Below are 19,430 nucleotides of genomic sequence, written 5' to 3' on the forward strand. Positions count from 1 at the left end.
TTATAATAACCAAAAATATAGGAATAAATACAAAGCAGTGAGCATATAAGAAAAGGACTGTTGCGTTAAGGGTTCGATAGATGAGATTTTCAGTAACTATCCAATCAGTACCTATTCTTATAAAGGAAACTTATAAAGCTATCTACCCAATACCCATTCTTCCCTTTCTTCTTACTAAAAGAACATCATTATTATTTGGAGCACCTATGTCCCTAGTCCAAAAATTATACTTTCCAGCTTCCTTTGCAGCTAGGAGTCAGCCATGTGGTAGTTTGAGCCAATGAGAAGTGGGTGGAAGTTAATTGGTAGGGCTTCCAAGAAGGTGTTCCAAAAGTATTCATTTAACTGCATATGTTTGTTCCTTGGTCTTTTTCTTCCCTATCTGGGATTTTGTGTCAAGGCCCTGAGATCTTAAGACTAGAAATCCATGCTTGAGATATTTGAAAAGAAAGATAGAAGTCCATTTCCTGATAACATCATGGAGTACCCTTCCATCTCTACACTGCCTACCTCCAATCCTAATTTCATTACGAAAAATTTCGAAACATAAAATTAGATTGGGCTACTCTCACCTGGATTCTCTGATACATGAAGCCAAACTTAAAAAGCCTAATTAAAAAGGGATGAGCATGAGACAATTGGGAAAGATTATCAAATGAGAATGTGATAGATCTCAGCCATTAACATCACCATTCTGGTTTAAAGTATATCTAAGAGTCCTTCATTAACTCTCTCTCAATCTCCCACTAAACATTTATAAGGACCAGAAAGAGAAAACCAGAGCTTGCTGTTAATGTATTCTAAGAATCAAGAAGGAATTTCAATTAACTGCCCAGCTGTTAAAAGTAGGAATGAGAAATAACTGTTGGCCTGTGGATTACCCTTTGTGACCAGAGGCATAGGTAACAGGAGCAAAAAGAAGGTAGAGAGACAATACATATCTCTCTGACCATACTGGCCAATGCTAGTGGCAAGTGATAGAAATCCAACTCAAATTAGCATAAAAGTTCAGGCAGGGATTAATGTAGAAGCTTGTATAATATGATTAAGACTCAGCTTCCCTTCATGTTTTATCTGTCTTTTCTTGTGTTGGCTAAATTGAATACCTCTCGGGCTTCATGGCATAGACCCTAGCAGCTGCAGGGTCATATTCCCCTGAGTTCAAAGGCAGAAGTGCATTTTTCTGTTTCTCAGCCTAGGACTATTAAGTCTCACTGGCTCTTCCTGGGTCACCTCCCATCCTTAAATGAATCACTGTTACCAGGGGAACATGCAATCCTCTGATTTGCCATGCCATAGCTACCCACCTCTGGCAGGAGCCTTTTCAAAACCACAGGAGCTGAGTAGAACAGCATCCCTTATTGCCAGCTTCTACCAGAAGGGAGAGTAAGGACATACAAAGCAACACCTTGGACACTTTCTCAATGGATCTAAGTTTCTGAGAAGGCATCACCTTGGGAAAATATGCTCCAGTAAACCAGTTGCTTCCCAATCCTCACCCCCATATCAGCTCTGGGCAATACAGAAGGAATATTTCTTGGAAAGAAAAATTGAATTGGATACCGGGAAAAGGAAAACTGCATAGAGGGGTCACAAAAATCATGTCCATTGTACCTTTGTTATCCTCAGGTCAGAAATTCAGAGTCCACATTCATGGAAAACTAGCAACAATCCCTCTCCTATGTCAGTAATCCATTCTGAGCCACCACTTCCCAGATTGCTCAAACACTGCTACATTTCTACCTACACATATCAGGAGGCTGTAACTTCAAGGAAACAACAAACTAAGAAGGTGGAGAAAGGAGGCTCAGACAGTGTATTTCATCTGGAGAGGTACCGTCCTTAGTGGAAAACCTTGAAGGGAGGAAGAATACTGGATAAAGTCAATGCTGGTGATTATAATTTTTCATGTGCCACAATGATTCATAGAGTCAGAGGCAGAGGAAAAACAATGAGATCTTGCATCAGCCAGGCAATGCCACACCACATGAACGCCTAGCAGACACTAGGAATCGAACTGGGAGCACTTCATGTCAAAAACAAGAGGATGATGATATATTTATCAGGTGTACAGAAACAAAAACTAACCAAGGGACACATACCAATTACACACAAAGACTTAAGTACCACAAAGAGAGAGATTTATGTTGACAAAAGGAACAAACCACCATAAATTTTTATAAGATAACTGTATAAAGCAATAACTACTGTAAATAAGAAAGAAAACTCTTCATGAATATTATTTCAGGTTGCCAATAACAAAAATAAAATCACTATGTGTCAAAACTCATCAGTAATGTAGTGTTAATATAATAGAGGATAGTTTTAGTCATTTATTGAATGAAGGAACAAACTACCCCAGGACAAAGATTTTGAAATCCTTTCTCTCTCCCTCTTTGTTATTATCCCAACCACCAATCTACTTGAAACTGAAGAGCCTCGGGGCGCCCGGGTGGCTTAGTCGGTTAAGCGTCCGACTTTCGCTCAGGTCATGATCTCGCGGTTCGTGGGTTCGGGCCCCGCGTCGGGCTCTGTGCTGACTGCCAGCTCAGAGCCTGGAGCCTGTTTCAGAGTCTGTCACTCCCTCTCTCTCTGACCCTCCCCTGCTCATGCTGTCTCTCTCTCTCCTAGAAATAAATAAAACATAAAAAAAAAAGAAAGAAAGAAATAGAAACTGAAGAGCCTCAAACAGTTCTGTGTTTTCATGATGATCTTTGTTCCACTTAATGTATTCTTTATTTTTCTTCTTCACTGACCCCTAAGATATATTCTACCTGTCACCTATTCAATGATTTAGTTAACATGACATCTTGTTGACCCATTGCATTGACTCAAATACATTTATTTTAAAGGGGCCTGATAGATAAGACAAAGATTAAAGATAGAAAGATCTGTCCCCTTGGAGTTAGAAGTAAAGGACAAGAAATGTGATAAGACGCAGATATGGGAGGTACACTAGTTTGGGAGGGTTGTCAAAACAACTACCAAAGCCTGGGCAGAAATGTATTGTCTCACATTTCTGGAATCCAGAAGTTCAAAATCAAGGTGTCAGAAAGGTTGGTTCCTTCTGAGCGCTGTGAAGGCAGATCCACTCCTGGCCAAAAGGATCCAAAGGATTGTAGAAGACTGTCTTCTCCCTCTGTCTTCACCTCATCTTCCTTCTGTGCATCTCTGGCTCTGTGCCAAAATTTCCCCTTTTTAAAGGACACCAGTCACATTGGGTTAGGGCCCGCCCTAATAATCTCATTTTAACTTGCTTACCTCTGTAAAGACCCTATTTCCTTTTTTAAAAATTTTTTAATGTTTTATTTATTTCTGAGAGAAAGAGAGAGACAGCATGAGCAGGGGATGGTCAGAGAGAGAGGGAGACACAGAATCCAAAACATGTTCCAGCCTCCGAGCTAGCCATCAGCACAGAGCCTGACGTGGGGCTTGAATCCACGAACCGTGAGATCATGACCTGAGCCGAAGTCAGACTCTTTACCAACTGAACCACCCAGGCACCCCATGTGAAGACCCTATTTCCAAATAAGGTCACATTCTGTGACACTAGGCGTTAGGACTCCAACACATCTTTCTTCAATTTTCACGGAGGCCAGGGACACAATTCAACCCATAACAGAAGGAATGGGTCTTTCTGAGAATGGACCAGAGTAGAGTCCACTGAGTGAAGGTTCTGTCTTTAACAAGCCACCTAAAATCACCACACTTAAGGAAACTCTTCCGTCCTGTTTTTTTTTTGTTTTATCACTCTTCAACTCACACCACCCACCTCCCTTCTTCCAAAAGTCAACTGGGCCTTTATCTTCCTATCTACCATTTAATTTTTAGTCACTTAATAAATAAAACACTAATTTCTTTTTCATAAAATAAAAGCAAAGCCACTAACCATGGACATCAGAAAGCCCTTCATATTTGGTCCCTGAATAGCTCCAGTCTACTAATGGAGTCACTAAATCCCTCCCAGACTCTGAGACTAATCTTTTTCCTATACAGGGAACAGTAAAAGTTGGGCCTCAAGCTTTACTTCTGGTTCTATACTAACAGAAAACTTCAGTTTGCCGGTAATTTATTTCACGACTTGTGACCCAGGCTCCCTGTCATTGAATCCTTATCCTGTCTTCTTCTTATTCCTTATCTGACTTCCTACTTTATGGTCCACCACCTCATGGCTAGATTCTTTTTTTTTTTTTCCTTTAAGAGTAGGATTTGTAGTTTCTGAATTCTCTGCCTGCTATCTCAACGTAACCTAGAAATTGTGTTCTTATCCCTGGACTTCACTCTCTTCAGAACTGGGTCATTGATAAAGTTGCCGAAGTTTTATAATATTAAATATCTGGCCCCTTGAAACCCTGCCAGTTATTAGTCTTACCCTACTTGAACATCAGGGTACCTGCGTATAAGTATACAGCAAATGTACCTGAGCATCACGGTACCTGCGTAATGTAAGTATATAGCAAATATACCTGAGCATCATGGTACCTGCATATGGTAAGTATACAGCAAATTTTTGTGTTTTTTGAATAAACATTAATTGGTATTGGACATTGAACATTTGTTCATGTCACTTCTTTCTCTCTAGACCAAGACTAATATCCCCAAAAGCACATCTTTTTTCAAACTTCCGTCACTGGCCCTTTCATCCCTAGAAGATCTTACTTTGTTTCCATATACAAACCCCTCATCTTTATTGGAATGGTGAGTCTCTCAGACTCAAATTCAGGACTTGCTTAGACAAGAACTCAAATCAAGTCATGTCAGCCTGGTCAGATACTGGTTACACCACATGAATTATGGCTCCCCTTTATGAAGCAGTAGAAATTGCCCAGTCCTCAAGTAAATGATCACATATATTCCAAGTAGCCCTAATATCACCTTCTCTTTGAGGAGATCAACATATGATCACAGAATCACCCCAATCAAGTACAAAGAGACTGTGCAGTAAAGGGCTAACTCAAGCCTGGTTGCTCAAGCCCTGCACATTCCAGAGAAATGCCTGATCTATGAGAATTGGCCTTCGGCCAGCTCCTAGGAGACAATCTCTGAGCCCTTGGAATATCCTGCCCAGTAAAAGTGTCCTATATTCCCAAGGTCTTGGGTCAGGCTGTGTGAGTTCGACCAGATAGTTTATGCTAGCTAATGATGTGACTTGCAGTAAATACCTATTTTTGTAGGCCTGAGATCCTGGGCCATTTGTACCAGTTTGGCCTCTGGAAGGTTGGAACCAGGTAGCTCAGTTTAATCACATGGGTGCTGCATGCCTATAAAACCAATCTGAAACATCTTAAAGCTAAAAACCCTGGACACTAAGGCTCAGGTAAGCTCCCCAGGTTGGCAACACTTCATACATGTTATCACACATCACTGCTGGGAGAATTAGGCATACCCATGTGACTCCCTTGGAGAGGACACCTGCAAGCTTACATCTGGTTTCCCCTGGACTTCACCCATTCATCTTTTACCTTTGTTGATTTTAATCTGTATCCTTTCACTGTACTAAGCTATAACTGTGAGTATAGTAGCTTTTTCTGAATCCTGTAAGCCCTTCTAGCAAATCATCAAGTCTGAATGTTATCTTGAGAACCCCTGGTTCAGAACCACTTTGAGTGAATACCAAAATGAGCAAGAAAAGCTAATTACTTTAGTTTCTTTATCCCTGTAGATTTTTGATACTGAGAACAATCAGGATTTCTACATAGATCTATTCTTTTACCTTTGTTCTCACCTCTATATCAAATCCTCAAGGTGAATTAACTATACATACAAAAATTTTCAATGGCTAAATTTATTAATGAAAAAAAATCTAACCTCTGTAGATTTTGCATAAGGAAATGATCACAGATGTTCACATGGAGAGATACAGAATATTCATTCCAGGTTTCTTTTTTTTTTTTTTTTAATTTTTTTTTTATTTATTTCTAGGAGAGAGAGAGAGACAGCGTGAGCAGGGGAGGTTCAGAGAGAGAGGGAGATACAGACTCTGAAATAGGCTCCAGGCTCTGAGCTGGCAGTCAGCACAGAGCCTGACGCGGGGCTCGAACCCACGAACCGCGAGATCATGACCTAAGCGAAAGTCGGAGGCTTAACCGACTAAGCCACCCAGGCGCCCCTCATTCCAGGTTTCTTGTAAGTAAAACACCAGAGGCAACTTTTAAGTTCTTCTTCTTTTTTTTTTTTTTCATTTTAGTTGGTCAACAGACAGTGCAATATTGGTTTCAGGAGTAGAACTCAGTGATTCATCACTTACGTACAACACCCAGTTCTCATCACAAGTGCCGTCCTTAGTACCCATCACCCATTAAGCCCATCTCCCACCCACTTCCCATCAATACTGAGCTTGCTTTCTATAGTTAATAGTCTTTTGTGGTTTGTTTCCCTCTCTCTTCTTTCCCTCCTTTCCCATATGTTCATCTGTTTTGTTTCTTAAATTCTACATATGAGTGAAATCATATGGTATTTGTCTTTCTCTGATTGATTTTTCTGCTTAGCATAATACTTGCTAACTCCATCTACATTGTTGCAAATGGCAAGATTTCATTCTTTTTGATGGCTGAGTGATATCACATTATATATATATATATATATATCTCATCTCCTTTATCCATTCATTGGTCAGTTGACTTTGTTTTATGTTCTTCAACACAGAAATGTTATAATGCATACTAGAATAACCATACTATGGAATAGTATGTAACTAAGTACTCATACGAGGTACAATCCAAGAAATATTACTGAGGTTAAAAAATCAAGTGTGCAGGGACACCTAGGTGGCTCAGTTGGTTAAGCAACTCACTCAATCTTGGCTCAGGTCTTGATCTCAAAGTCATGAGTTGAAGCCCTGGGTTGGTCATGAAGTCTACTTAAAAAAAATCAAGTGTGCAAAATGCAGCTTCATGTTCATAAAAACAAAGTAAAATCCTAAGTCTTTTGTTTGTTTACACATAGAAAAAGAGCTAGAATCTCATTAATCAGAAGCCAGTGGTACCAAGGAGCAAAAAAAGGAAGAGTGGATTAAGAACAGATTTCTTTGGTGATATTTAAATATTTTTCAACCATTTCTGGTTTGATCTGGTGTCATTTTTATAATTTCCACAGACTTTTAAAATATGAGACATTTCAACTTTTAAGCCACTTTGGCTTTCTTTACAATGTCAATATCACCTGACACTAGTCAGCAAAATTCAGCAACGTTAGAATTGGTGTTGCACTTTTCGTCACTTTTCCTTCTGAGCAATCTCCCCTGAGCTGTGCTCCTGGTTTAGCAGAAGGGATCTGGCTTACTAGGAGTGAGAACAGATAACTAGAAAGGAGCTGTCAGACACCCTGCATTAGAATGAAGCTCCTGGGGTGCCTGGGTGGCTTAGTCAGTTAGGCTCACTTTGGCTCAGGTCATCATCTCATGATTAGTGACTTCGAGCCCCACGTTGGGCTCTGTGCTGACAGCTCAGAGCCTGAAGCCTGCTTTGGATTCTGTGTTTCCCTCTCTGTCCCTTCCCCATTCATTCTCTGTCTCTCAAAAAATGAATTACCATTAAAAAATTTTTTAGAATGAAGCTCCTTTACAGTGCCCATTTGACCCTACTTTACTTTGTCATAAAGATCTTTAAATATGAATGTTCTCATTTCCCTGGCTCATGGAACACCCTAAGCAGGAATTCCTCCCTTTAACCCAACCTTTATATTCTGTGGGGCTGAGGGAACTCCCCACTATTGAAAAGTGGTCTGAGTACTGAGTGGGGGTCGTGACCATTATGGAGGAATAAAGAACACATTTCCTGGCTATATTCCTGTTCCACCAACTTCATGCAAGTCCATGTTTCTTCTAAGTATCAGTTTTTCTCATCTGTAACACAAAGATCATGAATAGATCATCTCTAATATCATTTCCAGCACTGGAGTTCTAACCACATTATCACAATAAATTAGCTCCATTTTCCTTCACCTGGCATACCTTCTTCCCCTCCACACAGCTCTTACTTCCAGCCAAACACCTGTGTTGTTCCCAGGAGAAGAAAAGTTTAGGCTTCTATAAAAAGAAAGCAGATGATTCCTATTGGGCAAGTATCATCACCCATCACTCAACTCCTCATCTACCATGCGAAGAAAAAAATACATTAAATACTTTTACATATTTCAAATAAAACTACCCACTTTGTATCAGTTGCATTATATAATTCTAACTTTCACACAGTGATTTATATCTTTTGATGTCTATCAAGAAGATGAATTAAAACTTTGATTAATGAAAAGCATATGTTTTGTATTTATATGTCCTCTTTAATCTTTTGTATGACTAAGGATAGAACATTAATCTCTGACAAAAAAAAGGAAACCTCAGCGTGGTGAGAATAAGGAACGGGCCTCGGCGCTAACAGAGATGTAATTCAAAGAGCTTGTGATCATTTTCAATTTCTAAGGCCAACTTCTAGATACTTCTAACATTTATTTTTGCCTCTCAGTTTGAAGTCCTATCAGGAAATACAAGAAGAGAAACATTCATTTATGGTCTTCATTTTCAGAACAAATTGAGTCTCATTATAAAATGTCCATACTTTTCTACTACAATTATTCTGCTCACAAGAAGGCCAATGGCAAAAGGATTAATGGATCACAAATGAGGGCTGTGGGGGAATAGCAGAATGACCACCCACATTCTTTCAGCCATGACATAATATGACCCAAGTGCCCAGCAATTCTACAAGAACTTACAGCACACATATAGTACCACTTTGTTGTTGTTGTTGTTTTAATTTTTTAATGCTTATTTACTTTTAAGAGAGACAGAGAGTGAGCGGGTGACGGGAAGGGAGAGAGGGAGACACAGAATCTGCAGCAGACTCCAGGCTCAAGCTGTCAGCACATACCCCAATGGGGGGCTCAAACCTACCAGCCCTGAGATCATGACCTGAACCGAAGTTGGATGCTTAACTGACTGAAGCACCCCTCAGTATCTGCTACTGAGAGAGCTTAGCACTGTGAGTTCCTGAAATTTAATGTACATCCTGTTTTCACGTTTGCAGTTATAAATCCCTGAAGTTAAGGGGCATGGAAAAATGTTGGCAATGTCTATTCTATAGCATTACATGGGCAATGGATATCAATGATACTTGTGGCTTCCTTGGAGCAGCTCTTAAGCTTCACATTGTTTACAGAAGTTAATTTTAGATTGAACACCAACAACATCTGAAAAAATAACCTTGAGAAACTCTACTTATAGCAACTAAAGGAATGTTATATAAAACTGTAATTTAGCCGGTAGGCATACTTATGGAACAGCTGTGAACCAACAGATACCGTCAAAATCTGAGGTTGGCACAAAATATATAGATGACAAAGTTTTTTTTTTAAAGAAATTTATACTCTACATGGGACTCAGAGCATTGGAGGTAACACTATAATTTAGTAAGGAAAGGCATAAACTAGTCTGAAATCAAATCGAGAGGGTGAATGCTGAGCCTATCAAAGGAAGGTGTGAAACAAATCAGAAAGTGTTAAATATGCCTGGATACATACTTAGAGGAGCTTGGTTAGGGGTCAGGAAAGCTCTTGCCGGCACAGTGGAAATGGCAAGAGAAGTTTGGAGCATTTGGTGTATCTCGTGTGCCTATTTATACTGTAGGGTTCCACTTTGGAAATGGTAACCACTGTGCAATGGCAACAGACAATATCAATGCTGCAGATATCAAAGCAGCCATTCCTCCATGTGGCCATATTCCCAAGCACTTTTAAATAATTACACATGAGCCCAAGTCATATAGAAAGGGGAAAGGTTGCAATTCATGTGTACAAACTGATTCTTAATATCAGCTTTTCTATTTTCCTTTTTTATTTCACTTAAAAGTACACTTTAAAGCTTCCAGTATCAGTCATAAAGGAGTAGCTGGTACCAAACGAATCATCCCACCAAAAAAGAATTAGAAAACCCGGACTGAATATTTTAAAGTAACTGCAGGGATTGAGGAGTAAGTACAGGCAGTGTTTTGATGCATGTGAGAGAGAAGGTACAGGTAGTGAGCTTTATCATATTCATCTGGCTCTGTCCCTGAGACTGCTTTCCAGTTTCCTGCAAGCAGAGCATTAGACTCCCCTACAAGAAATACACTCGTCTTAAAAAAACAAACAAACATTTATTTATTATTGAAAGACAGAACGTGAGCGGGATGGGGGGGGCGTGGTCAGAGAGAGAGAGACACAGAATCTGAAGCAGGCTCCAAGCTCTGAGCTATCAGCACAGGGCCCAACACTGGGCTCAAACCCATGAACTGGGAGAGCACGCCCTGAGCCGAAGTCAGAAGTTTAAAGGACTGAGCCACCCAGCCGCCCCAGAAATATACTGGTCTTAATGGACTATGGAGAAAGAGTTTGGAGTCTGAGCAACCACTGGGACTAGGTCTAAGATTAAAACCACAAAGAGAAGGGAGACTTAGGAAAGAAAGCCCCATAATCTGCATATAAATACCCCTCAAGTCATGGATCAACACCTAAACTTCACATGCCAAGGGTGAACTTAAAGAAGTAATTCCTAGCCAATTCAATAAGGCAAGAAACCCATACAGATTGTGATCTACTCTCAGACAATGTGATTGTCCTTGTGGAAAATCCCATTGAATATGAAAAAAAATAAAAGCCTAAAACTAATAAGTGAGTTTAGCAAGATTGTAAGATACAAGGTCAATATTCAAAAGTCAATTGTATTTGAACACACTCCTCACAATGAAAAGTTGGAAACTGAGTTGTAAATAATTTTTAAGTTGATTTATTTTGAGTGAGAGATGGAGAGCAAGCAGGGGAGGGGCAGAGAGATAGGGAGAGAGAGAGCTCCCAAGCAGGCTCCACACAGTCAGCACAGAGCTGGAAAGGGAGCTCGAACTCACAAACTGGGAGACCTGAGCCAAACTCAAGAGTCAGACACTTAACTGACTGAGCCACCCAGACACCCCTGGGTGAATTTCTAAAAAGTGTACTATTTATAATAACACCTCAGGTACAACATTAATGAAATATGTGCACTAATCAAAGAAGTAAAAATTAGGTAGAAGACCTAAATAAATGGAAAGATACACACTGTTCATGGATCAGAAGACTTAATATTGTCAGTTTTTCCTCAAATTGATCTATAGATTTACACAATCCTAGTAAAATCCTAACATTTTGGGGTAAAATACAACAAGCTATTTCTAACATATGAAAGGCAAAAGAATTTAAGCAGTTGAAACAATTTTCTTTTTAAAGGCGCAAAGGTGAGGTGTGCCTGGGTGGCTCAGTCAGTTAAGCGTCTGGCTTCAGCTCAGGTCATGATCTGGTGGTCTGTGAGTTCAAGCCCCGCATTGGGCTCTGTACTGTTATGCCCAGATCGCGATCTCCCCAAAATCCCAAGACCACCAAGGAGTCCGAGTCACGTGTGCAAAAGCAAAGGGCTTTATTACGGGCTTAAGCTCGGGCTCCCAGACCTCACCACCGCAATGGATCCATGCTGAGAGCCCCGAACAAGGGCAGAGTAGGGTTTTTATGGGGTTTGAGACAGGGGAGTTACGGAAGTTGTGACAAAGGAACAGTGATCCAATCATAATTATTCAACATCATTGACAGCGGTTTGACCATACACATTGTCTAGAGTATTCGTTACTTTTGGTGGGATCCAATTACAACATTTAGAGTACCTTTAAATTTAACCAATCACAGAGAAAGCCTAGGGTCTTGTTCAGCGACTAACAGGTTAACTTTAACATTAGGTAACAGAGTCCTATCTATAGTTTCTATCTCCAGGCCTCTCCCTTAACAATGTGGAGGGTGGTCGCTGGCCTTTCCTGATTGGGTGTTGCAAGGGTGGTTTCTCCTGCCTTGGGCAATGTGTAACTGCCTGATAGTTTTGGGGAAGCTGAAACTCAGGCCTTCTAGTTTAGAGGGGAAACTTAAAGCCTGTCATAGAGTCAGTTTGGTTTAGACGTTTAGACTTGTGGCCTTACAGTACTGACAGCTCAGAGCCTAGAGCCTGCTTTGGATTCTGTGTCTCCCACTCTCTGTCCCTCCCCTCCTCACACCTCTGTCTCTCTCTCTTTCACTCAAAAGTAAATAAACATGAAAAAACTTTTTTTGAAAAAGTTTTTCAAAATAAATAAATAAAGGAGCAAAGGTGAAGGATTCCCGTTAGCTGATTTTAAGACAAGCTGAAGCTTCTTCAGTACTCAAGAAGTAAAGCACTGGGAGGAGGATGGACACAGACCAAGCTAACAGAGTAAAGATTCCAGAAATAGGCTCATGGAAACATATTTCACAAAGATGTTTATGCAATTCAGTGGAGAAGGCATTGTCTTTCCTTACAGACATGCTTATGAAACTAAAGTATTCTCAGAAAGCTAGAAATAACGAAATGTCTATCTACAGTGGACTGGATAAATAAGTTGTGGTATATTCACATAAATGAATAGAACACAACACTGGGAAGAGAATAAGTCTCACAGCCATAGTGACAGAAGCCAGGCATTAAAGACTACATACTGTTTGATTCCGTTTAAACAAATGCCTAGATTAGGTAAACAAATCCATGAAAAGAGACATCAAAAAGTGGTTTCCTTTGAGAAATATTGACTGGGAGGTGACAAAAGGGAGCCTCTTTGGGTGGGAATAGATTTCTGTATCTTGATCTGGTAATGATCACATAGGTGTACACACATGAAATTTCACTGAATTGAACAGTTAGGATTTGTGCACTTTGCTGTATGTATATTGTTATACCTCAGTTTTGAAAAGGAAAGAAGAAAAGGAAAAGAAACTAGAGGGAGGAAAGGAGAGAGTAAGAGCAGAAGAGAGGAAGGGAGGGAAGAAGGAGGGGAGGAAAACTCTATACACTGCTGTGGTGTGAGGATATGATCTCCAGGATACGGTGACAAGTGGAAACTCAGGACACAGAACAATATTTATTACAGGACACCTTTTATCTAAGAATGGAGGTAGGACGATATAAATATGTGTTTACCAAAAAGCAACATTTGATGAATAAACCAAAATGAATAAACTGGGGAAGAAGAGAATAAGGTACAGACAACAAACATGAAAGCTATGTCTCCAAATGTACTTTGTTTATTGTTTTGATTTTGAAACCATATACATGTTTTTACGTAATTTTAAAAAATAGATTTAAAACAGAATACACTAAGGACACCTGGGTGGTTCTGTCGGTTAAGTATCCAACTCTTGCTTTCAGTTCAATTCATGATCTCACAGTTCATGGGGTTTAAACCCCACATCAGGCTCTGCACTGCCAGCATGGAGCCTGCTTGAGTTTCTCTCTTTCTTTCTCTCTCTGCCCCTCCCCTGTCACCCGCACATGCACATTCTCTTTCCCTCAAAATAAATAAGTAAATTTTTAAAACATTTAAAAAAAAGAATACTGTATAAAATAAGAAACTGAAACAATCACTTGAAGTGACTGTTAAAATACTGTATTTCAAATATATCTTCCTCCAGGAATGTATACAAAACACAAAAGAACTGCCAAGATTCAGCTACATCATTTTTAGTAGAAATATTATGACTGTTATTTTTTAAATACAATAAATAAGAAATGTCATTAGGAAGTAATATTTTCAGCATAGGAGAAAAAGATACACAAACATAAAAACAAAATTAATCTGTTTTAGTCTCAATCCTTATCCCTATATTTCTTCAAAATAAGTGTTATTCATCATGTCAGTTGTGGCTTGGGAATAAGCTTGCAGATCCAGGAAATGGGGAATCAAGTTTGAGGCCCAAATAAATTTGAGGACTAACAAGCGCTACATTACACTGATTTGATTCCGGTAGGAACCCGGTGGCAACTTAGCTCTGAATCTTCCCATCATAAGGAACAGCAATGGGAATAAACACATAAACTTTATTTGCAGTGAAACCAGGAGCCAGAATATCAGAAAACTTCAAAATGCAAGTAGCCCCTGCTGAAAGACGGCATGGAACTGGTAGGGAAGGGTAGAGTCAGATAAACACAACTACCATTGGATTTCACTCATATGCAGAACTTAAGAAACAGAACAAATGAACAAAGAAGAAAAAAGACACAAACCAGAGAACAGACTCTTAATTATAGAGAACAAACTGGTGGGTGCCAAAGGGGAGGTGGGTGGGGAGTGGGTGAAATAGGTAAAGGGGATTAAGGAAGGAGTACACTTGTGATGAGCACCAAGTAATGTATACAATTGTTGAATCACTATATTGCACACCTGAAACTAATAAAACAGTGTGTTAATTATACTTGAATAAAATAATAATAATTTTAACTGAGGGAACCATACAGGAAGGCCATATTTTAAGTTTTTCACTAGGGGAGCAGAGGAGGATACCCTTGAGCTGTGATGCCTGGAGATCTATCTTGGCCATATGCCTCCATAAGAACCTCCTTTAAACATTACAAAAATATGTCTCAGTAAAATGTAAGTAACAGGGGCCCCTGAGCGGCTTAGTCAGTTAAATGGCTGATTCTTGATTTCAGCTCAGGTCATGATCTCATATTTTGTGAGTTTGAGCCCTAAGTTGGGCTCTGTGCTGACAGTATAGAGCCTGCCTGGAATTCCCTCTCCTTCACTCTCTGCCTCTCTCCTGCTCCCTCTTTCTCTCTCTCTCAGAATAAAGGAATAAACTTAAAAAAATTTTAAATGTAACAAAGTAATATGCTCTACATTCACACAAATGTCCTATGAGAAAAATCAAAAGATGAAAAAGAGTAAAATAGCTTTCTTACAGACACTGTAAGACATAGAAAACACCAGAAAAATACTAACACAAAGCAGATGAAAAGTGCAATCCAACATTCCAACTGAGGATTTTAAACTTCTATGTAGCAATTGAAACCATAAAGGAGAAATACCAAAACTCAGAGAACAGATGGCCAGCCAAGAGGAAGTGATACCAGATAACAGGCGGATATGCAAAAGCAACTGAGAGCACACAGGAAAAATAAAGAAAAGAAAAAGATGAAGGCATTTAAAAATGAAGACTAAATCACAAGGAACACGATGAAGCATAGGCACCACAAAAAGCACAGTAAGGATGTAGAGGATAGAAATCAGATCCTCAAATAAAATGCAAAAAAGGAAGAAAAGGACGACGTGAAAAGTATATATTTAAAAAATAAATAAGACATCAGAGAGTTTTGCTAATTCAATCCTTCTTCATAGATACCTTTTACAAATATTCAATATTGGTACTTCACAACTGAACAGTTTCACAGCCACAAGTATCTCTTTGGTTTTGTCACTGTGAATGATTATTGAGATAATTTTTTAAACCTTGACATAGACATTTTTAGACTAACAGAATCACCGACTCTAGTTTTATAAATCTCTTTTCTTCCTATGTCAACAGTTAAAATCTGTGGAACCAAATCATTTTCCTAAAAACACAAAATTTGACTACTCATAGGGGAAAATTTCCTACTTTCCAATAACTTAACATGAGATAGTTGATTGATAGATTGGTGGATGGTGATGATATACAGATGATAGACTGATAAATAGATGATTGATAGATGATAGATAGATTAGATAGATAGATAGATAGATAGATAGATAGACAGACAGACAAGAAAGATAGGGTGTTTAGGAAAAGACAGAACTTTTTCATTCATGTTTTGTTTTTCCATTGGTTAACTGAAAGCACAGGAGTCAACAATTTTTGTAAATAAGAGAAAAAAATATAAGGATATAAGAAGGCACTGGATATGAATTCAGTAATCAAGTAGACAAAATAGCTCCATCCTACTGGGTTTTTCCCCTCAATCTCTAAGCACTCTTAGAAATTACTCAGTGATGGGGCACCTGGGTGGCTCAGTCGGTTAAGCATCTGACTTCAGCTCAGGGGCGCCCGGGTGGCTCAGTCGGTTAAGCGTCCGACTTTCGCTCAGGTCATGATCTCGCGGTTCGTGGGTTCGAGCCCCGCGTCGGGCTCTGTGCTGACAGCCAGCTCAGAGCCTGGAGCCTGTTTCAGTCTGTGACTCCCTCTCTCTCTGACCCTCCCCTGCTCACGCTGTCTCTCTCTCTCTCCTAGAAATAAATAAAAAACATTAAAAAAAAATTAAAAAAAAAAAAATAAGCATCTGACTTCAGCTCAGGTCATGATCTCACGGTTCGTGGTTCGAGCTCCACGTTGGGCTCTGTGCTGACAGCTAGCTCAGAGCCTGGAGCCTGCTTCTGATTCTATGTTTCCCTCTCTCTCTGATGCTTCCCTGCTCACACTGCCTCTCTCTCTCTCTCTCTGTCTCTCTCTCAGAAATAAATTTAAAAAAAAAACATCAAAAAATTAAAAAAAAAAAAAAAGAAATTACTCCAGTGACTCATCACTTTCCTTGTGAGGAGTACTGTGAGCCTTACTAGTAGCAGCTTGCAGACAGGTAGTGCCAAGGGACCACAGCCAGAAAAAGTGTGCCCCACAGAGTTTCCAAGTTGATTCCAGAGTAAACTGTCTAAATGGAACAAAACAGGAAAAGAGAACCAAGCAAAGAGAGAATAGAGTTGTGAACTGATGTAAAGTTCCCTTTAGGAGTTTACCTTTAGGAGTAAAAGGAAGGAGAGACTCTGAGCAAATTCTGGGGTTTCTAGGCTTCAGGTAGACATGCTGGAAGTAGTTACAGCAGAAAGACCCCTCGTTTCTGTCTGGCACATTAGAAGATGGCACTATGATGCTAAAACTAATATACAGCAGATATCAAAAGTAACCCACCTGCAGAGCCTGTGGAGGCATATCACACTGGAGTAGATAGATGATAGATAGATAGATAGATACATAGATACATAGATACATAGATACATAGATAGATAGATGATAAATAGATGATAGATGATAGATAGATAGACAGATACAAAGATAGATACATAGATAAACAGATATACAATAGATTCCCACATGCAATTCTTGATTAAACTTCTTTTTCTAGTTAATACTCCCTCTCTACTTCCGTCAATGTTTATTGTGGTTCCCTCCATTATATCTAGCACCCATCCATTTTTCTTTTTTAAATTCTTTTAATGTTTATTTATTTTTGAGAGAGAGACAGAGACAGAGAAAGAGCAGGGGAGGGGCAGAGAGAGAGGTAGACACAGAATCTGAAGCAGGCTCCAGGCTCCGAGCTGTCAGCACAGAGCTCGATGTGGGGCTCGAACCCACGAACCATGAGATCATGACCTGAGCCAAAGTTGGACACTTAAGAGACTAAGCCACCCAGGTGCCCCTCTACTTTTCAACCTAGTATATGCTAGCTTCTGCCCCTATCTCCTTCTAAAATTGTTTCTACCAGGGTCATTCATGACTCTCTATTACTAAACCCTATGAAGACTGGTAACTTCTTCAGTAGAACATTCTACTGCCCTTGACATTGTCCACTGATCCTTGTTTGTGAAACTTTTCCCTTGACTTGCAGGGCACAACTCTCTCTGAATCTTCCCTTTCTCTCTGCTGATGATTTCCAAATGTACATCTACTGCCCTCTCATGTCTGACTTTCAGTCAATCCCATTATTCTGACTTTTTATCGAAAGGCAGAGGAGTGTGGTGGTTAAGAGCATGGATGTGAGCCAGAATGCCTGAGCTCTGAGGTCCTGGGGAAGTCACCTAAGGTCTCTCTTTGCTACAGTTCCATCTGTAAAATTGGGGGTTGGGGAGAAAGAACAATGTCTACTTCATAGGATTATTGTTCAGATTATATGTAAAGTTTTGTTTTTTACATGTAATATATGTAAAGTTTTTAGAATAGTACTTGAAATATAATAAACACAATGTGTTTGACTATTCTTATTTTATTATTAGGCATCACTTTCTAGAATTTCTTATAAGCACTTCAAGCTTGTTTCCTAAATATGTTCCTGAGATATTCATTTCTATCCATCTCTAGGGGCAACACTCTATTTGATTTCAGCTATCTGGATGATTCGTCCATCCTTGGAACTGTAGCTTTATTTCTGGTCATTTCTTTCAATCTACAACAGAACCCCATTCTTTCAATCTACAACAGAAAGTAAAATCCATTTTTCACTCCTTGACCATGTCATGCTTTCTCCTACTTCAGAGCCCATGTGGCCTACTCATCCTGGAACACTCTCTTTCATTCCTTTCTACACAGAACACCCAATACCTATTTCCATACAGGACCAGCATATATGGTTGCACAGGGTATGCACTGCAGAACTCCAGGGGAATCCATTCATACCTGAGTCAATGTGACCAGCATCCCCTGGAGTAGTGTAGTATTTACACAGTCACATATGATGGCCCTGATCTGCCAATCTTATCCAGATAACTCTTGCCCTTTCTTGAAGTATCTGCTTAAAGGTGACTTCCTTCAGGAAGCTCTTCTGGACTTCCTCACTTGGTCAAAATTAGTGCCCATCTTCAGTTCTCCTTTGGTACCACCATGCTATTAATCACAGCCCTTTTCACAAAATATTGCAACCGTTTGTATTTTTGTGTTAGCTCTCAGTAGACTGTTAATGGTTCAACATAGCCAAACCAAATTCACTTACTTCTCCTCACCCCAACCCTCTCATCTAGTCTTTCACTTTCCAAGACCCAAACTTCCCTCCTATATTCTCTTCTACATTCTTTATTTACGTGGAACCATCCATTCACCCAATCCTTCCACTTACCCTCTGACAGTATTCTCATTTTCCAATAAGAATTAATTAGTACCCAGAGCACTTTTAGATTTCCATGACAGCACCTATCATCCTGAGTTATACTGTAATTGTTGCTTTATGCGCTAATCTTTCCATAGACCATGAATTTTAAAAAGGTGTAGGATAACCCCCCATCACCCATACCTGACATAGCGCTTGTAATTGTTCTGTATTAATATTTCTTAATGTGCAAAAAATAAATAAAATGATTTTACAGGATTTAAGTAAACTACAGATCCATATAAGCCATTTATTAGGACGCTGTTAAATTCAATCATATGTCTTGGGACATTGATTTTTTTCTTTTTCTTTTTTACATTTAAAATGTTCGTTTTCATTCAGAAAAATACTGAAATGGGTATTTTTCTATAACGAAATGAGCATATTTCCTCATATAAATAAAAATAACTTTAGGAGAGAGGGCAAGATGGTGGAGAAGTAAGGAGCTCCGTACTTGCACTCGCGCCCATACATCACACAGAAAAGATCTGAAGCCATTGGAAACCTTACAAAACCTGAGAGATTGGGAGAAAAAAGACGCAGAATCCACTGAGAGAGCCTTCTAACGGCTACCTCAAGAAACAAGCTAGAGTGCACAAGGTGGAGAGTCCCAAATATCACTACGAGTAGGAAAATAAAATAACCAAGGTCCCAACAAGAGAGACCAAGGGATACCATTCAAAAAACACTCTCTGAAAGGATAGGCCCTGGAAAGTCAAAGAGTCTTCTTGGATATAGCAGCGCTCATAGAAACAGAGAGCATAACAGGTCT

Source organism: Hyaena hyaena, unplaced genomic scaffold (genome assembly GCF_003009895.1).
Source record: "Hyaena hyaena isolate Hyena2069 unplaced genomic scaffold, ASM300989v1 scaffold_208, whole genome shotgun sequence".
NCBI lineage: Eukaryota > Metazoa > Chordata > Mammalia > Carnivora > Hyaenidae > Hyaena > Hyaena hyaena.